Here is a 17,486-nt window from a genome sequence, read left to right as displayed (position 1 = left end):
AAGGTTCAGGCTTTGTCTGATGATCAGGAGGCCTTTGTCCAGCAGAGAAAGGAAATCCACTGCTTGTCACCCTTTTTCTTTTGTTTTCACCCTAAAGCCTATTATTAAAGAGATGGGTAAGTGATACTCAAAGCTAGAGATTGGGGTATCTCCCTATCCTGGCAGCTCCATGTGTGCTTGAGATATTTTTGGAGGCAGCATTGCTGAGTGAGGCCTTAAAATTTGCTTTGGTTGTTTTGTTACATGGGGGGGAAAACAAAATCCTTCAGAGATTTCAATGCTCTTCTCAGGTACTCTGGAGTCAGGAGAGCATTTGTGAATCTGTGGTGGCAAAATTACACGAAATCTTCACAAGAAGATTTGCCCACACAGATCTCAAAATACAAGGAAGGGGAACACATTGCATACCAGTGACAGCTTTCAAGTACTCTTTAAATAAATTACTTAAAAAAAATAAAAACAAAAGCAGTCTTGGAGGACTTTTACAAAATAACTTGCAAGCTGAAAATGTGACAGTTATACAATTTATTGGTTCACTTAGGGAAGGAATTGGGTGCTGCACCTTTAGGGCAAGTATGTAGGGAAGTCACAAGTCCACAGCAGTGGTAGGCAAATGAGAAGACTGCAGAAGAGAGGGATTCTGACAGCCAAAAATGCAAATTCCTTCATTGAAAAGGAAGGAATAGAGTTGCAAAAGGCTTCAAAGATGGTGGCACATTTAGCATGGTTTAAACAATTAATGTTGATTAGAGCATCTGGGTTTCGTGTGTTCCCAAGCACTGTGTGGGGAAAGCCAGAGGAGAATAAGAGAAGGGGAATGCATCAAAATTACTGCAATTTCTTGATGCATTACTTTTCACTTTTATGATTTTTTTTTTTTCATTAGAGGTGAACTACATAACCATAGTCATGCTTTTTACATATTTGACTAGCATAAAGGGAGATGAGTTCAGGTCTGAAGGCAGAGCCTGGCAGGGACATCACTCGGGCTGAGCACTGCAGGATCCAGCACAGCCTGGCCCTGAAGCCCTGAGCACCATCAGGAAATCAGGGGTTTTTCATTGTGTAATAATTAAATTTTATGTATCTGCTGAAGGACAGCTTCATTGCCATGAAGTCATTGCTCTTCCTCAGTGTCAACCTGCAACCTTTAGAGAAATAAGTCAATAAGAAATAAGTCAATAAAAGGACCAAATTTATCTTTTATGTTACTCTAAAGGCAAAAGGGTTTGTGCTTTGTTTACTGGACCCAAATCGTGAAGGTTTCCCTGTGTGCTCTCAGCTATCAGGAAGAAAAACATTGCTCATGTTCAAGCCCTGAGTATTCTCAGCTTCTCTGAAGTCAATACTAGTTTGGGATTTTTCAGTCTGAAATGTTCCCAGCCATCAGATGTAATCGTCTTGTAGTTACTACAATCCCGTAAATACTGCCCAGCATTTTTTATGCATCTATGAAAAATAATTTAAGCAATAAAATATGTGAATTGCAGGAAATGGCACCTTTTTTAATTTTTTTTTTTTTTACTGGTGATCTGCTGGAGAGCTGGAATAGCTCTAGATACAGATACTGACAAGTAAGGGCTCTTTTTTGAGCAAGGAGCTGGATGGCATCTCCAGCTAATGCAGTTTGGAACAGGCGTTGCAGAGGGATGCAACCATTGCAAGCCTTGAGGGAATTTGGAGCTCTGCTACTGAGTTTTAGTAGCACTAAATTTGCAACAAGTAAGGGAAAGTCCTTTTTAGGGAGAGGTTCCTCACTAGAATTTCAGAAATGGCTACAGGCCTGCTTTAAAGGGAATGAAAATTCTCCCATTACAGATTTATCTCAGAAGGGATTTTTAATTGCCAAAGCTCATGCTCCCAGAGGAAAACTTCACTGAAGTGCTGCACAGATGCATCACAGCCAGACTGAGATTCTGTATTGCAAACTGTGACTTAAAAACTGTTTTTGTATTTTGTGAACTGCATATAGGTTTCATGTTCCAGTTAATTTCAGTTCTTCCCCTTGAAAATCCCCTTTGGAGCAGCTGAAGCATCACTGAACTGTTAATGGAACTGTTTCCTTCTGATTCTGGAGAATAATTTCCACAAAGTGATTTTAGTCTTAAAAACAGCTTCAGAAAAGGCAGGAGGAGACTGTTCAGTCTGTTTGTGGTCTTTTAAAGCCTAAATTCACCTTTAAAGGTAGACACATGAATATAGACTGACGTTTTTCCTCCAGACTTCCTAAATCTTCTCCCTCGGCATCCTCTCACTCACTGAGAAGGTTCTTCTCAGCTCACAGCAGAGCCTGAGCTGTGTTGTGCATCACTTGTTTCCCTTGGGGTTTTTTTCTCTCTCCATTAGTAGTAGTACTATCAATACCTCAGCCTCTGAGTTTGGTGGTTTTTACTCTTTATTTTTTTCCTGATTCTCCTCCCCATCCCACCGAGGGAGGAATGAGCAAGCAGCTGTGTGGTACTTGGTTGACAGCTGAGGTTAAACCATGACACTTGACCAAGGTGATTTGGGTTATTGGCTATCAGTAATAAAGTTTAGGTTCCAGAAAACCTATTCCTCCCTGGGATTTTACTGGGGGTTTATTAACAAACCTGTGTTAGTGGTGTGTTCATTCTCTTCCCACCACAACAGGGTCTTCTTCTGTTGTTACCCAAAAACAGTGATGCTGGAATGAATGGAAAATAGTCTGGAGCTGTGGAGGGAAGGAGAGAGGAGGCAGGTGGTGTGGACTGTGCTGCTTGGCATAATGCTCTTTGCCATTGGACAAGCAGGAAAAACACCTGGCAAGCCTCAGGACACAGCAGTACAAACATCCAAGTACTTCAGTATCAAGGATACAACTTAAAAATAAAATCCTACAGAATACCCCTCTGGAATGCTCAGTCTGGAGTGTTGCTCAGGTGATCGTGCATTGAGAAGTAAATTATTGCTGGGAAATCCCCCTGCAAAGGCAGCAGCAGGAGTGAATGGCAGGGTGGTTCCGCTCCAATGCTCAATATTGTGCTGTGTCATGGGAAAGGTATAAAATAGCTGGAGCTGATGAAGAAGGAAAATAAGGTCTGTGGGAACCAAGGTACAAATGGTGAAGTGTGTGTGTTTACACTATACCAGCTTCAGAGAAAAATACAATGGAACCATTAGGAGAAAATGCTCCTGTGTATGACCTCTGTTCCCAAACACGCAAGATTCTGTTTAAAGTGAAAAGCTGATCAAAGATCTTTCCAAGGTCTCAGGATATAATGGAATTGGTGAGATGGCAGTTTGTGTGGGATAGAGACAAAAGGTTCACTGGCAGTGTTGGACCAAGACAGCAATAAGGAAAATTGCATCCTTTATTTTTTTTCTTACAAGAAATGACTGATATCACTGTAGTTTCCCAGCCTCTCTGTCTTACGGTGTGTTTTTCTTAGAAAAGAATGGAAATGAGTGGAGTTTCCCTACATGATCCATCCATACCCACATTTCTCTTACATTTGTCCAAAGAAAATCTATGTATGAACACAAAGTAAATCATGGCAATAGATTTTGATTAGAGGATCTGATCCTTTTGTTCTCATTCAAAACCAAAGTTTTGCTTGTGCAAGGACTCCTGTTTAAAAGGAATTTTCCATACTCAGGTTAAATATTCCTAGCAAACTACACAGGGGATTTCACAAGAAACTTAGGGTATTTCCACTATTTGCATCAGCATCTGCTTTTTTCTTAGTCTAGCAAAACAATTTAATTCATGATAGGCTTTCAATCCATAAATCTGAACTCTTAAGTGCACAATTAACAATTTCCACTTCTCTCGAGTGCAAAAAAGATGCAGATGAGACAACCTACTGTCTCTGGACAGCCAGATGTACCCTGTGTGTTTAGTGTGCTTTGCCCATAGACCAAAATTTGTATTGAGCATGCACAGATACTGTGTCATGTTCCAAAAAAACTGTTAAAATGTCAAGTGGTGATGGTAGGGCACAATCAAACACCAATAGTTGTTGGGGGAAAAGGGAAAATCTGCATCTGCTGCTTCAGTTCTGCCAAATGTGCAGTTGGTGCATGTTAGTGATGGTTTTGCTCAAGTGCATTCATTCTTCTAAGGGATTTTATTAAATGATTCCTCTGCTTCTTTTGTTTTACTCCAGTGACTGAGTGGCACTGGACCTCAGCTCTTGGTGTTACATTCAGGTAGAATTTTCTGAAGGGCAAAAATAACCATCCTTCAAATAATCACCCAGTAAAAAAATAAGTATTTTACCTTCTAGCATGAGCCTGAGAATGATACTGCTACATTTCTAAGGGGCTGACCCCAAAACCTGCTGCTAAAATTTCAGGACAAAAAGAAAGAAAAGGAAATGTTTTTGCGGTTTGAGTTATTTCCTGCCATGAGGCAATGTCTCTGTGTGCTACAAACACAGAGTTAATCAAAGTTAGCAGAAAATGGTCTTGTGAGCTCCTAACCCTGCCCATGTATTCAGAACAGAGATGTACAGATGGTACCATCCCATGGCCAGGGGAGTTTGAGGGAAAAAAGGCTTTGGGGAGTTGATAAAGTGAGAGTTGTTGCTGACAGGAGCCTGGAAATACTACTTTTTAAGTGAATGTTGGTGCTGCTACACAGTGGGGTGTGTTTGGGGGGTTACACCTTGCTGCAGAACAGATGCCATCTACATCTGCCTGAAAGTCTGCTCTGACCATGGAGTGATGAAGGAGTAACTCAGGAGTGGTGCTGAGGAAAAGGAGACATCCTCTTTTCCTGTGACTGGAAGAAATCATCTTGGGAACAGGAAAAAGTCATGAGCTAAAGATGCCAAGGGTCATGCTGGTAGCCCTAAAGGAAACCTACAGCTCCAGGAGGGACTGGCACCATCTCAGCTTTCCTATCTTGGTTAGGCCTCCAACTCTAAACTGCCCAGCCTAGACAAAGCACTGGAGAGAAACAGCATCTCCAGAGGATGAAGCCTTCATCTGTCTGACTGTGGCTTGACAAGAGGGGGCCTTATTTGCTCAAGAAGAGCCTTTGGGCTGCATTTTATCCTAAAGAATTTGTTCCAATTCCCTGGCTGCTGTGCTGCTGGTGGGTGGTCTGGGTGCTGTTTGTAAGGATGTTTTAATCATTTAACTTGAAATTAGTGAGATTACAAAGGGAAAGAGGCTCCATTACACAAGGAGTGCACTCCTGTGGATGCACCTGTGGAGAAATTCCCTTCTGAAAAATCCAGGAACCTGGGGTAGAATTTTCTGCTGGGAGGTGAGTGCTTCTCTCCTATGTCCCTCTCCACCTCGTTCAGAAGCTGGTAAGCTCCCTCAGTTCAGAGGATGTCCAGGAGCTGTGTGGACACCTTGTTTAAGGGTCTGTCTTGTTCCTATTCCCCTTTCTCAGGTGGGTTTTCTTGCCTTCCTGTGCTCACCACCACTCTCCTCAGAAGCAGCAATCCCTTAATTATTGCTCTGCAGTTTGCAGGTCTGCCTCCACGTCATCCAACCTTTATGCCAGCACATGACCCACCACACCTGATCTCCCACCACCACCTCCACACCCACGAGTTTCATTACAAACAAAGCCAAGGTGCTGCTGCAGCTGGGGGTGGCTGGGGTGTGGTGATTCCTGCCTGGCTGCTGGAGTGAACTGCTGCCTGGATAAGTCACAGGCTGACACTGCCAAGCCCCATGCGGCGTTTTGAACTTTATCAAGGCTTCTCAGGCTGCTGAGCTGGCAGCAGGCGGGAGTGTTCCAGCAGCTGGGCTTCTGCTGTCACTGAGTGTCTGTCTCCAGCGAATGTAGGCCAAGAAAAGCAGATGGGTTCTCCCACCACTCTCCCACCACCTCTTGAGGGACAGATAAGCGTTGTCTGGACAGTTTACTGGCTCTTTCCTACTCTGAGCAGTGTCAGGATGTGCAGAGACTGAGAGCCTCACCAGGAAAGTGCTCCAGCAGAGGTGGAGCCTGATCTTCCCCACAGGTGGCTGCTGGTGCCTGCTGATTGCTGGATTTCCGTGTGTGTGCCTGGCCAGGTTTCTTGTATCAAGAACCAACAGTTCACAGCGAAACTTCAGAAAGAAGCTAACAAAAAACCCAAGCATTTCCCTAGTCCCTTCCTTATGGAAGGAGCTAAGAGACAGGGTGGGATTTTTGGGATGTCCTGTGCAGGACCAGGAGCTGGACTCAGTGACCCTGATGGATACCATCCAGCTCAGCTTATTCCATGCTTCTGGGATACTTCAGGCTGCCTGAGCACCAGCAGGTCGCAGGATTCAGGCAACACAAACTGTAGGAAGGGTGCTCCAAACATGGCTGTATCTCAATGTTTCTGTCACTCATTGTCCACCTGCCAGAAAGGGTTAAATGCAGTGAGCAGCATCTGTCGTGCCCAGCCTTTCTGCTGTACCTTCACTCTTTGCCATGTTGTGGTTTCTGCACCAAACCCAAGAGAATTCAGTCCCCTGGCAGGGGGGACAGTGATATGGCACTTAGGCCTTTTTTTCCAATCACCAGCTTCTGATTTAAGCAATTCTGGAAAGCTGCTGAGTAGGTGATGTACCAAGTAACAAAAACTCTTAATCTTGACTGTTTTGTGTATTTTATAACAAATTTCCTGCAGTGGCACCTGCTGGCAAGGTTAACACCTGCAGCGTTTGCAGGGATGTGATGCAGGGTGGGACTGCTGGGTGTTAACACGGGCACTAAGGAGTGTTCTGCTGACCTACTTAAAATGCCATATCAAGGGCCTTTAAATCTCTGAGTGAGCAGGCCTGACCTTAGCAGCTGACCTTGTTTTGAGATGAAGGTTAGATGAGGCTTGGGGTTATTCCAGCTGGAACTTCCCTGCAGTCCATTTTATGAGTTTGATTCTTTGCTTTAAGTATCATGGACTAAACCCACTGGTTCTTATTTACTTTAAGAATTTGCTTTCCTTGAATCAATGTCAGTCCTAGAACATCTCAGCCCAACTGAAGCCACTTTTCTTTGATGTCTGCCACAAATGAGAAATGGCAGATGTGTTTCCCTAGTCAGGCTGGTTAATTTCAATGCTCTTCACTGGGATACTGTCCAAGGAAGGAATATGTCCCAGGAGAGGAGCAATGTAATCAAGAGGAGGGACTGAAGGGTCCTGAGCACATCTCCAGCTGTGTAAGCGTTTTCCTGGCACTCATCCAGATGTGTGCTCTCTCTGAGGTCGCCTTAAGTCGCTGATGTGCATGTGTGGAAGAGAGAACGGATGTCATGCAAATCACGCTCGAATTAAGATTGCTGTGAAAACCCTTCAAACACTGTGCAAGCCTGGGGAATTGTCCTTCACCACCAGAGACAGACCTTGTTCTAAGTGCTGAAAGAAGTCACTTTGGAAACAAAGATTCAGTGATTTGAACTAAACAAGAAAAACTCTGCTTTATTCACCCCCAAGCCTCCCCACCAGGAAAGATACGGAGTCATCTGAATCTCACACGTCATGTGAAAGAACACAGCGTTTGCTTTAAAAGCAGAAGGGACTCTCTGTTCTCCAGGTGATGTAAAAGGCTGCATTTGATGCATTCAGTTCAGTTAACACACCTCTTTATATGCAAAATCACTGCCAAATGAGAAAGAGTTGTAATAGAAACTTAAAAATCCTCATAGCTCATTTTGTTGTATAATTCAAAGCAGCAGTCTGGTACGGCTGTCTTTGAAGGCCCAAATTATATGTTTGGTTTCAAGCTGCATATTTCATCTAAAATGGCACTAAATGTATTTTAAATAATAAGTAATTATTATAGTAGTAAATAAGTAATTACAAAAAAAGTGGGGGGGGGAAAAGCAATCATCTGAAATACATGTTTTTTCCCCTGGGAAAATTTTGACTTGGCATAGTAGTCCTGCACAGATGCTCTTTGGGTTCAGTGTTTCAGATCTCTGTAGAAGATATCTACCTTTGTTTTATAATTATAGGGTGAAACACTAAATTATCTAGATGGGCCTACTGCTGTAGTGCATAACAGTACCGCTTACCTTTTTCTGCAGAGTTTCAGGTGCCATTTGTATGTGTAAGTTATCCTCTAGGGCAGGAAACACAGGAGAAATGACACAGCAGAACACTGCTGGACTTTTATGAAGCCTGTTGTGCACTGCAAACCAAACTGCTTTCAGTGTTACATTTCAGAGCTGCAACAGCATAAACCCAGCACAGCTCAGACTATTTTAATAGAGAGAAATTGTTGTCTGAGCAGTGTCTGAGGTTTTCATTAAGGCAACTCAACAGGACCGACGTTCTGATACAGTATATTACACTCTGGGAACACTACAAAGGATCTGCTCGGGAACGGAAGAACAAAAGGCACAAAGCAGCTTAAGGCTGACCTAAATAATCCAATATATTCCTTTTTAAAAACTCTTGCCCTGCCATCTGGGGGGCCGATTCCCGACAGATTACTTGAAACTTCCTTTTGTTCGGGAAGCCCCTGGCTGCAGGGCGAGAGCAGCGCTCAGGAAACCATCGGGGGGACGCGGGGACCGCCGCTGCCAGCGCTCTCATCGGCCACAGAACAAAAAAAAGTCCAATAAAAACCCGGACAAAACCCCTGGCCGCTCGCCACACCCCTCTCAGGTGCCACCGGGGGGTGTCCGGGGGCCAGCAGGGGCCGGATGAAGTTGCAAGCGGCGCTGCAGAGGCTCGGCCCCGGGGAACTCATTTCCTGCAGAGCGGGGCTGAGCCGCGCTCCGGGTCTGGCCCCTCCTGCAAACTCCAGCCGTGAACTCGCTCTCAACCTCACCCGCACTTTCCATACCCAGCGTCTCTTCTGGTTTTCGGTAGCAAAGCTCTCCTGGATAATCCGAGGGCTGGGGAAGAGGCTCTGAATTCCCGCAGCCCAGGGGGAGGAATGGATGGGGAGTCCTGGAGGTACGGCTGCTGCCAGTACCTCGGGTTAGCTGTGCTTTGGGAAGGTCCTGCCCTGGTTGTTGGAATTACAGGAATTTAAATACGTGATGTTTTAGAGTGTGCTGTTTATTTTGGGGAACGGGAGGAAAGCAAGCAGTAAATGACCGTACTATGGGTGTACCTGCACCCAGAAAATCACAGGAACTAGCCTCTGTTCCTTTTTTCTGAGGCAGGTTCTTCTAGAACTGATGCTGCCCTGCTGCATATTTACCTAGAAGTATCCCACTGTGAGTGGGATACAATAAAACCTGGCAGGCTTTGGACCGTAGCATAAAATGCTGTATCTCACCCCAAAATCAAAATATGCACAAGTTGCTATCAAGTGCAGCTGATGAGGCCACAGGTGTAATGTTAAAGGGATGTTACTGTTTTTTCATGTGTAGCTTCCAGTATGTTAAAACTTTTAATTTTCTGAACACTGTCAACGCTTTAAAAATCTCTTCTATGTATTTCAATAATCGAAAGTTAAATAATCATTCTGTCCCCTGAGTCTAAGGTTTGATCAGAATGCTTCCTGCATTTTTGCCTAGCAACACAAAAACCTTCTAGAGATAAATTTACCCCTGAATATATAAATCCACATTTTAAAATATTTCTAGTGCAGCTGAGGTCTGAAGCGATCTAGCTCAATTCCATACGTGAAAGAGTGGGGTGTGTATGGGTCTGTTGGTAGTCTGGATTAGAGCTAGTCCTGAATGTATAGATTATAGCTGAGATTGCATTTGAATTAAAATAAATGCCAGCTTGATTCCCTCCTATCTGAGTTATCTTTCTACTCCTCAAAGCACATTTCAATAACCCTCTTGTTATCTTCCTCCGAGTTCCCGTATGCTATTATTGTTCCCGTCTATACGTTCCCTTGATTATGGCACTGCCCTCTGAGCCTGTCATCGCTGTGGCTGCTTCATAATGCCTGCAATTATTGCTCTGTGGGCTGCCAGACCCACTAATGATGCTGTGTTGGCTGTTGGTGCTGCGAGAGGCGAGGGCTGCGTGCTCACCCTGCAGAACGCGTTGGGAGCGGGAGCGCGGCTGGGAAGAGCAATGTAGGTCACAGCGGTGTCGGGATCGCTTTGTGGGGGCAGTGACGGTGCCGAGGGGGGTTTGCACTGGGTTTACAACAACTGTTTCCCTTGGAGTCTCCTGGGCTTTCAAAAGGAGCAGATTCTTGTGTGTTTATGCTGTACCTTTTGATTTGTGCGGCACCTGCAGCTTCTGTTGAGATCCCTCGGGGTCCTCAAGGCTGGTGTTTTCATGGACTCTCTTCAGATAAAAATTCATTTGCTTGTTCAAAGCATGCTGTTCTGAGCTGGATGCCGTTTCCTGATGAAAGAGTGTGCCCAATTAGTTCCTCCAATTTTCCAGCCAAAGCAGCCTTCCCTGCTTTTGGCACCACGTGGAAGCTGAGGGTGGATCCAGTAAGCACAAGACCAATCCTTTCTGTGTTGTTCAGCATCTTCACGTGTGCATTAGCCTATGTGCAAACAGTTGACCTCACAACTGTGAAATCACAGACAAAAACTGGTTCCTTTTATCACCACAGGCTGAAATTACTCTTGTAGAGTGGTAGACAAATATTTCTGTGTTTCGGGTCATCAAAACCATGTTGCAGAAGTACCATATAGTAAATAACACACTGGTGTTGTGGCACAGCAAATGCAGGCTTTGCTCTTGGAGGCCTTTAAGCAGCATCAAGTACAGGTTGGGAAGGAACAGACCATGGAAGAAGCATCAGAGCAAGATTTTATACTGTAAGTTATTTCCCACAAACAAGGGTGGGAAGGGAGAAGGAGCAGGGATGAGAAGTATCTTAGCCTTGGTATTTTTTTTTTTTTGAACAGCCTGTTAAAGACCAGCACCTTGTAAATCAGACTCGGTTTTACTTGGCTAAGTGAAGCATAAGCCCAAGAACAACATCTAAAGTAGGCCAGGACGAGGTCACAGCTGTGTGCTGGGGAAGACAGCACGATCCCTGGCTCCCAAATACATCACACACACACATTCTCTCACAGGCTCCCGGCTTTGGAATCGAGCCCAGGGGTGCATCGGGAGAACACTGCAGGGAGTGAAACCTGGGCCATGCCTTGGTGGCAGCCAGGTCAAACTGCTTTGCAAGGAAGCATTGCCTTTCTCAGCCGATGAGCCCTCGGTGATCTGCCAGTGACTAAAGAAAACATAGAGGAAAATGAAGAAATTCAAGCCTTTTGTTCAGTCCTCCCTCTACCAAGCAGTGGCATCCACTTCCACTGAAAATAGGAAAAAAAAGTTGAATACCGTGAGATACCTTGTGTCCAGCGAGTACTTTCTCCCCTTCCCAGGGGAAGGCAGGGCTGGACGCCTTACAGCAGTTTTCCTCACAGGTAATTAGCATGCTAATTGCGATGTGTTTAACACACACCTAGTGTGAGAGGTCACAGCCTGCACTGATTGCTTTCCCCCGGTCTAATTGCAGCCTGTCAAGCCAGAAACCACATGTTCATGGTTCGTGCTCCCTGCAAGGCAGGGTCTGGTAAATAGTCTCTTGTGCTCTGAGAGTGTTAGCCCCTCTGGTTTTGTGTGTGAAGACGCTGTGGACGAGGGCTTTGCTGAGAAAAGTGTAATTTACCTTGAACTCTCTCAGTACTGTGTGGTCCTCCATCAGGAAGGGCTGCTAATGATGCAAACCCTGCCCACAGCCCTGATCTTTAGTCTGGCTTCGTGCACACACATGTGAACTGCTGATTCCTAAGGATTTTTAACGAGGGGAGTGGATCCAAGAATGAAGCACAGCCTTGGCCAACCTGCTGCTTGGTGAGACCCAGAGGCTATTGCAGACTGCTGGTATTGGACACAAAAGCAACCAGAGAACATCTCTGATCCCCACAAGAGCATTTGAAAAGAAAAAACTGTGAGGCCATTTCAACACTGGGAGGTATCTTTCAGTTAATAATATATTAATAGCACTGGCACAGAGTGAATTTCTCAACTCATCCCATTGCTGTATCATCAGCTTGTTAGATGTACACAAGAAATAAATCCTATTGTTTAGGTAAAACGTGGAAAAATTGGTTTACCTCTGTCTGCCTCAAGTTGTACTTGAGGTGGCTTTCAGATGGCTTCCTCAAAGAAAAGATAAAATAAATACATATGTTGAGAGAGCAGTAGATGCAGGTTCAGAAGTCATGTCCTGAAGTTACCCAATTCTGGTTCTGCAGTCACTGAATTGTGTGATTTTATCCAGTGATAAATATTCCCTGAAAGCTTTAGTAATGAAAGGTCTTTGAAGGGAGAGTTGCAACAGACACCGAAGCTGTTACAGATGGAATTTGCTGCTACAATGTCAATAGATAAAATGGAAAGGAAACTTTGTTTCCTGGAAAATATAATTTATCAAGCTAGTGAAACAAAGCCTTTTTTTTTTTTTTTTTTTTTTTAAGGTCCCAACAATTCCTGGGGCTGTCCAGATATCGGGAAAAATAAACTGTGGTGTAAGAGTTGCTCTCTTTCTTCTTGTCTCTGTGAAAGCTTCTCCAAGAGGCCTCAGATAGCCCAGGAGAGGAAGCAGCAGGAAGATGGATCCTCCCCTAAACCCAGCGAGTGGCAGCTCAGAGCCAAGACCCTCCAACAACCTGGTCCTGCAGGGGACAGCTGAGAGGTGCAACTTTGAAGAAAGGAGAGGGAAGAAACCAGAATAATTTGTGTATGCCTTTTCCTTCCAAGCAGTGAACACTGTGTGGGCTGTTCATGCCTAAAAGAAGCTGCCAGCCTGCAGCAGCCAATGTCACTAGGTCACCGAGGCAGGCAGGCCCTCAGTGTAGGCACATAAAGTAGACAGGTGAGGGGGCTGTTGGGATCTGCTCAGTGACAATCACACACAAACTACATACAGAAATATGTATTCCAAAGGAACAAGGAATTATCCTAGTGAGGCATGGGGTAGCCCACAGTCTTAATGTCCTATTGGATATGGATAATGCTCCCGTGTTTCTTACCAGCATAGTACTCCAATATAGGTGGAGGTCTTATTCTCATTGCCAAAACCAGATTCTTCCTAACTGATCTGTGTTAATTTTACCCCTGCTATTTTAAAATGATTTTGTTCTGTATCCTGTATACCAGAGAGCTAATACAGCCTAGATTAGACTGCATGGACTAGACTGCAAGGGTAGCACAGCTGTGAATAAAGTAGCTGTGTGTCTCGGTTTGGAAGACACACAGTGTCTAGTGCTTGCTAGGGAGGGCAGGAGCCTCCCTTGGAGTGAAAAGCGTAAACCCCCTTCCTCCGAATTATTGTAATTTTGAAATCAAGGGGCTCTCAGGCAGGGATCTGGGGATAAGAATAACAGTTCTTCACTAGTATGTGTAACAAGGCAAACAAACAACAATAACTACAGCATTAGCAACAAAACAGAACCAGGGACCCCGTGACAGCCTTCTCGGCCGAGACGGGAAAGGATGGAGGAGAGGCTTTGCTTCACAAACCCCTCGGGCAGTCAGTCCCGGCGCTCCTACAGGACACTGCGGAGCTCTGCTGAACAACCGGCTGGAACGGCAGGAATGAGTAGAAATCCCGGGCGAGTGGACGAGCGAGATGCAGCAGCAGCTCCGCGGCGGTGCCTGGCACTGCCGCACGTCCCCGCAGGACAGGGGGCGCGGGGGCCCGCAGATGAAAAAGAAGAAGCAAAAGAAGCAGCTCCATCTGGGTGATGGCAAATTCCCTTCTCCAAGCCTCAGCATCTCCGATAGTATCGTGCTTTGAAGCCTAAGAAATCAGCCAACACCCAGCTGCCCCCGCCCTCCCCATCCCCTGCTCCCCTTTCCCCCCGGGCCCAGCCCAAACTCCCAGTGTTACTCAGGCACCCAACAAGATCCAGCAATCAGGCTTCCCCGCAACTAATGGGCAAAAAAATTCCAAAGGTGAGAAGGAACAAAAGGAAAGACACCCAACCCCCAACGCTGCGTTTTGTGCAAAAGATGTCTAATTCATTATAGAGTTTCTCCACTCTGCCTTGTCCAATTTTTCCTCCCATCTGTACGGTCCTGCAGGACCCATCCCCTGAGACCGCAAGGTGAAGCCCAGAGGCAGCTCGCCATGATCCTGCTGTCTGTGGTTTCTTTGAGAATACCTCTAAAAGCTATTTCTACTGAGAGGTAACAGCTTGTATTAAAAAAAAAAAAAAAAAAGAAAAAGATATATGTATGATATATAGATACATAGATACATAGATACATATCTATATATAGATATATAGATATATAGATATATAGATATATAGATATATAGATATATAGATATATAGATATAACTTGTGGGGATGGTCCCAAATCTAAGCCCCCCAGTACTTCAGGTTGGAAACTGTATGGTTGTGGTGTCACTGCAGTAATGCTGCTCTGGGAAGGGCACGGTGCTGCCTCTTCCCTCCCTGTGCCCCTGCTGTGCTCTGCAGCCCAGCGCTCGCACTCTGAGCATGAAATTGAGGGAGCAGGAATGGCTGAGGGTTTGTTTTGCTCCTCACATGGAGTTACATATATCCAGAGCACAACATGAAAGCTCAGCTCTGCTACTGTGCTGCTGCCGTAGGTGTTCGGCAAGTTTGGCTGCTTTGTAATGGGATAATGAGAGTTGGGAAGAAATACGCAAACAAGTAATTAAAGCAACCAAATAGATTAAAATCATAAGCTTGAAGTGCTTTTTCCCCCCCTCTTTTCTTATTTTTTCTTCTTTCTTTTTTACCCCCTTTCTTTTTGTGTTTTGTTTCACATTTGCACTATGCCATGTTCTCAAACGGGGTAAATTGCAGGAGCTTAGGAGAAATTGGTGTGACAGGCAGCATAGCTGAAGACTGTAACTCAGAACTGCTCTCCCTGGAGCAGCTGCTCAGGATGCCAGGGACACAATACTTTTCCTGTCTGAGAAACAAAACAATAAGGCTCAAACACATGGCTTCTGGAAACACAGGCAAACTTCTTACACATTGAATGTGCTGAAACTATAAACTGGGTTTTAAGAGGGTTGAACAGATTTCAAGTAAAAAGTACTTTCAGGAATTTCAGAGAAGGCTCATAGCTGTCTTTATCATATAAATTTTGTATTATAAAATTTCAGAAGTGTTTCTGTTGCACACACACATATGTATAACACATGGGTTTTATGTTATGAATCACATTATTCTGCATAAGTGTATAGTTGTGAATTCTGTAGCAGTAATGTATTTGGGATTATTTGCAATATATAACCTATATAATGAGATAAATTTGCAGCTACAGATTTCTTATGTATTTATAAACAGTTTCTTGCATGTTTATAAGCCTGTAAGCTCTGATTTGTTTTAACTATTGAGTTATAGACAATTTGTCTCCAGTGTATGACTCCATTCCTCCCAGGCCCCTTGAGAGTTGTGTCTGTTTGTCTGTTTGCCTGCACATGAAAAGCTATGGCAAAGCCAAAACAGCTCTACCATGCTAATAAAAATAAGGCAGAGGAAAGAGAGAAGAAAGAGGATGAGTAGGCATAAGTCACTAAATACTAGCAGGGCTCTCATTTTGCAAAGGGAAGTCAGTGGAAATCTTTGGTGCTGACTTACAGACACCTGGGGAGCATGGAGGGAAGCAAAGCAGAAACTGGGCTCCCTTTGGTCTTAAAAGAGATGATTTTAACTCCTTTTGCATGCCCCTGCTGGGAAAGGAAAGTTTAGACAAATACAACTAACAAGCAAAACAACTGAATAAATACAAAGTGGTCAAACAAGTTGTATTTCACATTTTTTTTCAGTTTTCTTAGAGGGTGTGTAGAGTAACCAGGGACAGACTGCAGTGTGGGGAGGGGTTTGATGCTTTGAAAAGAGGAAATTCCCCTCTCCCAGCAAAGGAAACGTGCTACGCCTCAGAAGGCTCAAGGAGTGCTTGGCTGCCGTGTGCAGGAAGAGAAAAACATTTCATTTTGAACTTGAAAGCAAAACTGGGTTCCAAATGAACAGCAGAGCAGCAGCGTCACTGGCAAAGTTTGCATTTTGGGTGACCTGCACAGTTCCTTCACTGAAATGTAAATATGTAGGCAAGAAAGGATATACAGAAAGGCTTTTCCCCAAGGTTTTCCTTTGAAGGAATGAGAGAATCCTCCCCTGACTTTGTGCATTTATGAAACAGACCTTTCTGAAGTGAGGGCTGCAGGGAAAGGGGGGAACTACGAGAGATGCTGGATCAATAGCTGTCTACAAACTGGCATGAGTGGTCTGAATATTACGGTGTTTCTGAAAAACATATTTTCAAGCCAAGTGATGCTGATTTATGCACAGAAAAAAAACCTGAAACAACTCTATGTCAAACTTGAAAATGCTGTAAAACTCCAGCTTTGAAGCAAGGCTTGAGGATTCAGGGATGATTTCCTGATTTCTGTTTAGCCTTGCCTGCTGCAGCCTGCAAAAGCAGTCCTAGCTTTTTTGGCCATGAGGAGCTGCTCCACAATTCCACCTGGATTTCATCTTTTTCTCCCTCCTTTGGGTGAAAGCTCACGTGGTGTCTCAGTGCTGAAGTGACAGGTGAAGATGGGGTGGCTGCTGCACCTCCACAGAGCCTGAGCTCAGCCAGGCCAGGAAATGTGCAGCTACCACAGCTTCACCAAAGGCTGGTGCAATGTCGGTAGAGGTTGTAACTGGGGGAAATGTGCTCTGAGAAACGTCATTATATATAGCAGAGAGGAAGGGAACGGAGAAGTAACCAAGTGAGCTGGGTATCTTTCGATTGCTGTGGTTTTCAGCCCTGCCTGCCCCATCGCCTTTGCACCACAAGGCCCTCCTGCCATGTGCCTTCACCAGGGCTGTGTAAGACAAGTAGCACCAGTGCTTTACAGGAATAACCTCTGAGCCACACAACAGTGGATTTTTCTTCATGAAACAAGTGAGAAAAAGGGTAAATAACTGCAGTGCAGCACAATGTTATGCACAGTTAAGATCTGTGGGTGTTCCAGCAGGTGGACTTGGGCACCACCGCAGGCCTGGCTGTTGTAGAAGGAAGGATCCATCCAGACCAGGTCAGCCAGAGCCATTTTGAAGGGAAAGCACAATTTAAAAGTAAAGGCAGTGAGTCATGTTGCCTGTTGGCACAAATGCAAAGTACTTAGGAGCAGGAAGTGTCTTTGTTTTTGCGCAGGGGAGTGGGCTCAGGTCAGGTTATCACTGAGGTGCACTTCTGGCTAGCAAAATAAGGTCTTGCCCCAGCAGCCTGACCATCCTACCTGGCAGGGGGAAACAATTTCATGCAGTTCAGTATCAGGCACCCAAGATTTTGCTTTTTGTATTTAACGCTGTATTTAACTACACTGAATCTTAAACCAGCATCCTGCCACCTACTGCTCATGACAATGCCAGATGTGTGTGCACAGCAGTCTCATTTTGGCCTCAGAAACCTCATCAAAGCTCTCTGGGACTGGTGGACTGGTCAGCTCTGTACAGGTTGGAAAAAATATCCTGTGAGCCATCTGAATTTCCCTACTGGGACTCTCAGTCAGTGTAATGATGTCTGCAGCACCACCAGCTTTCTTGGAGAACAAAGTACAGTTTCCTTTTGTATGCTGAATAAACAAACATTGTGTGGGAATTGGTCCTAACAGAA

General features: G+C 44.8%; 2 long non-coding RNA genes across 2 annotated transcripts; both read left to right on the top strand.

Moving 5' to 3' along the window:
- The first annotated feature begins 9,856 nt into the window (after positions 1-9,856).
- LOC147655063 (uncharacterized) lies at positions 9,857-10,829 on the top strand. The gene is made up of 3 exons (XR_015283762.1): positions 9,857-9,943; positions 10,551-10,648; positions 10,739-10,829. It is a non-coding gene; the product is annotated as an uncharacterized LOC147655063 (long non-coding RNA).
- Positions 10,830-11,349: 520 nt separating this feature from the next.
- Positions 11,350-13,258, top strand: LOC111926263 (uncharacterized). Its single transcript, XR_002862805.2, has 2 exons — positions 11,350-11,808; positions 12,402-13,258. It is a non-coding gene; the product is annotated as an uncharacterized LOC111926263 (long non-coding RNA).
- The last annotated feature ends 4,228 nt before the right edge of the window (positions 13,259-17,486 follow it).

This window comes from Cyanistes caeruleus, chromosome 2, assembly GCF_971803275.1.
Source record: "Cyanistes caeruleus chromosome 2, bCyaCae1.hap1.1, whole genome shotgun sequence".
In the NCBI taxonomy this organism is placed as follows: Eukaryota; Metazoa; Chordata; class Aves; order Passeriformes; family Paridae; genus Cyanistes; species Cyanistes caeruleus.
Note: the sequence above shows the minus strand (reverse complement) of the source record. Positions and strands in the feature narration are given on the sequence as shown.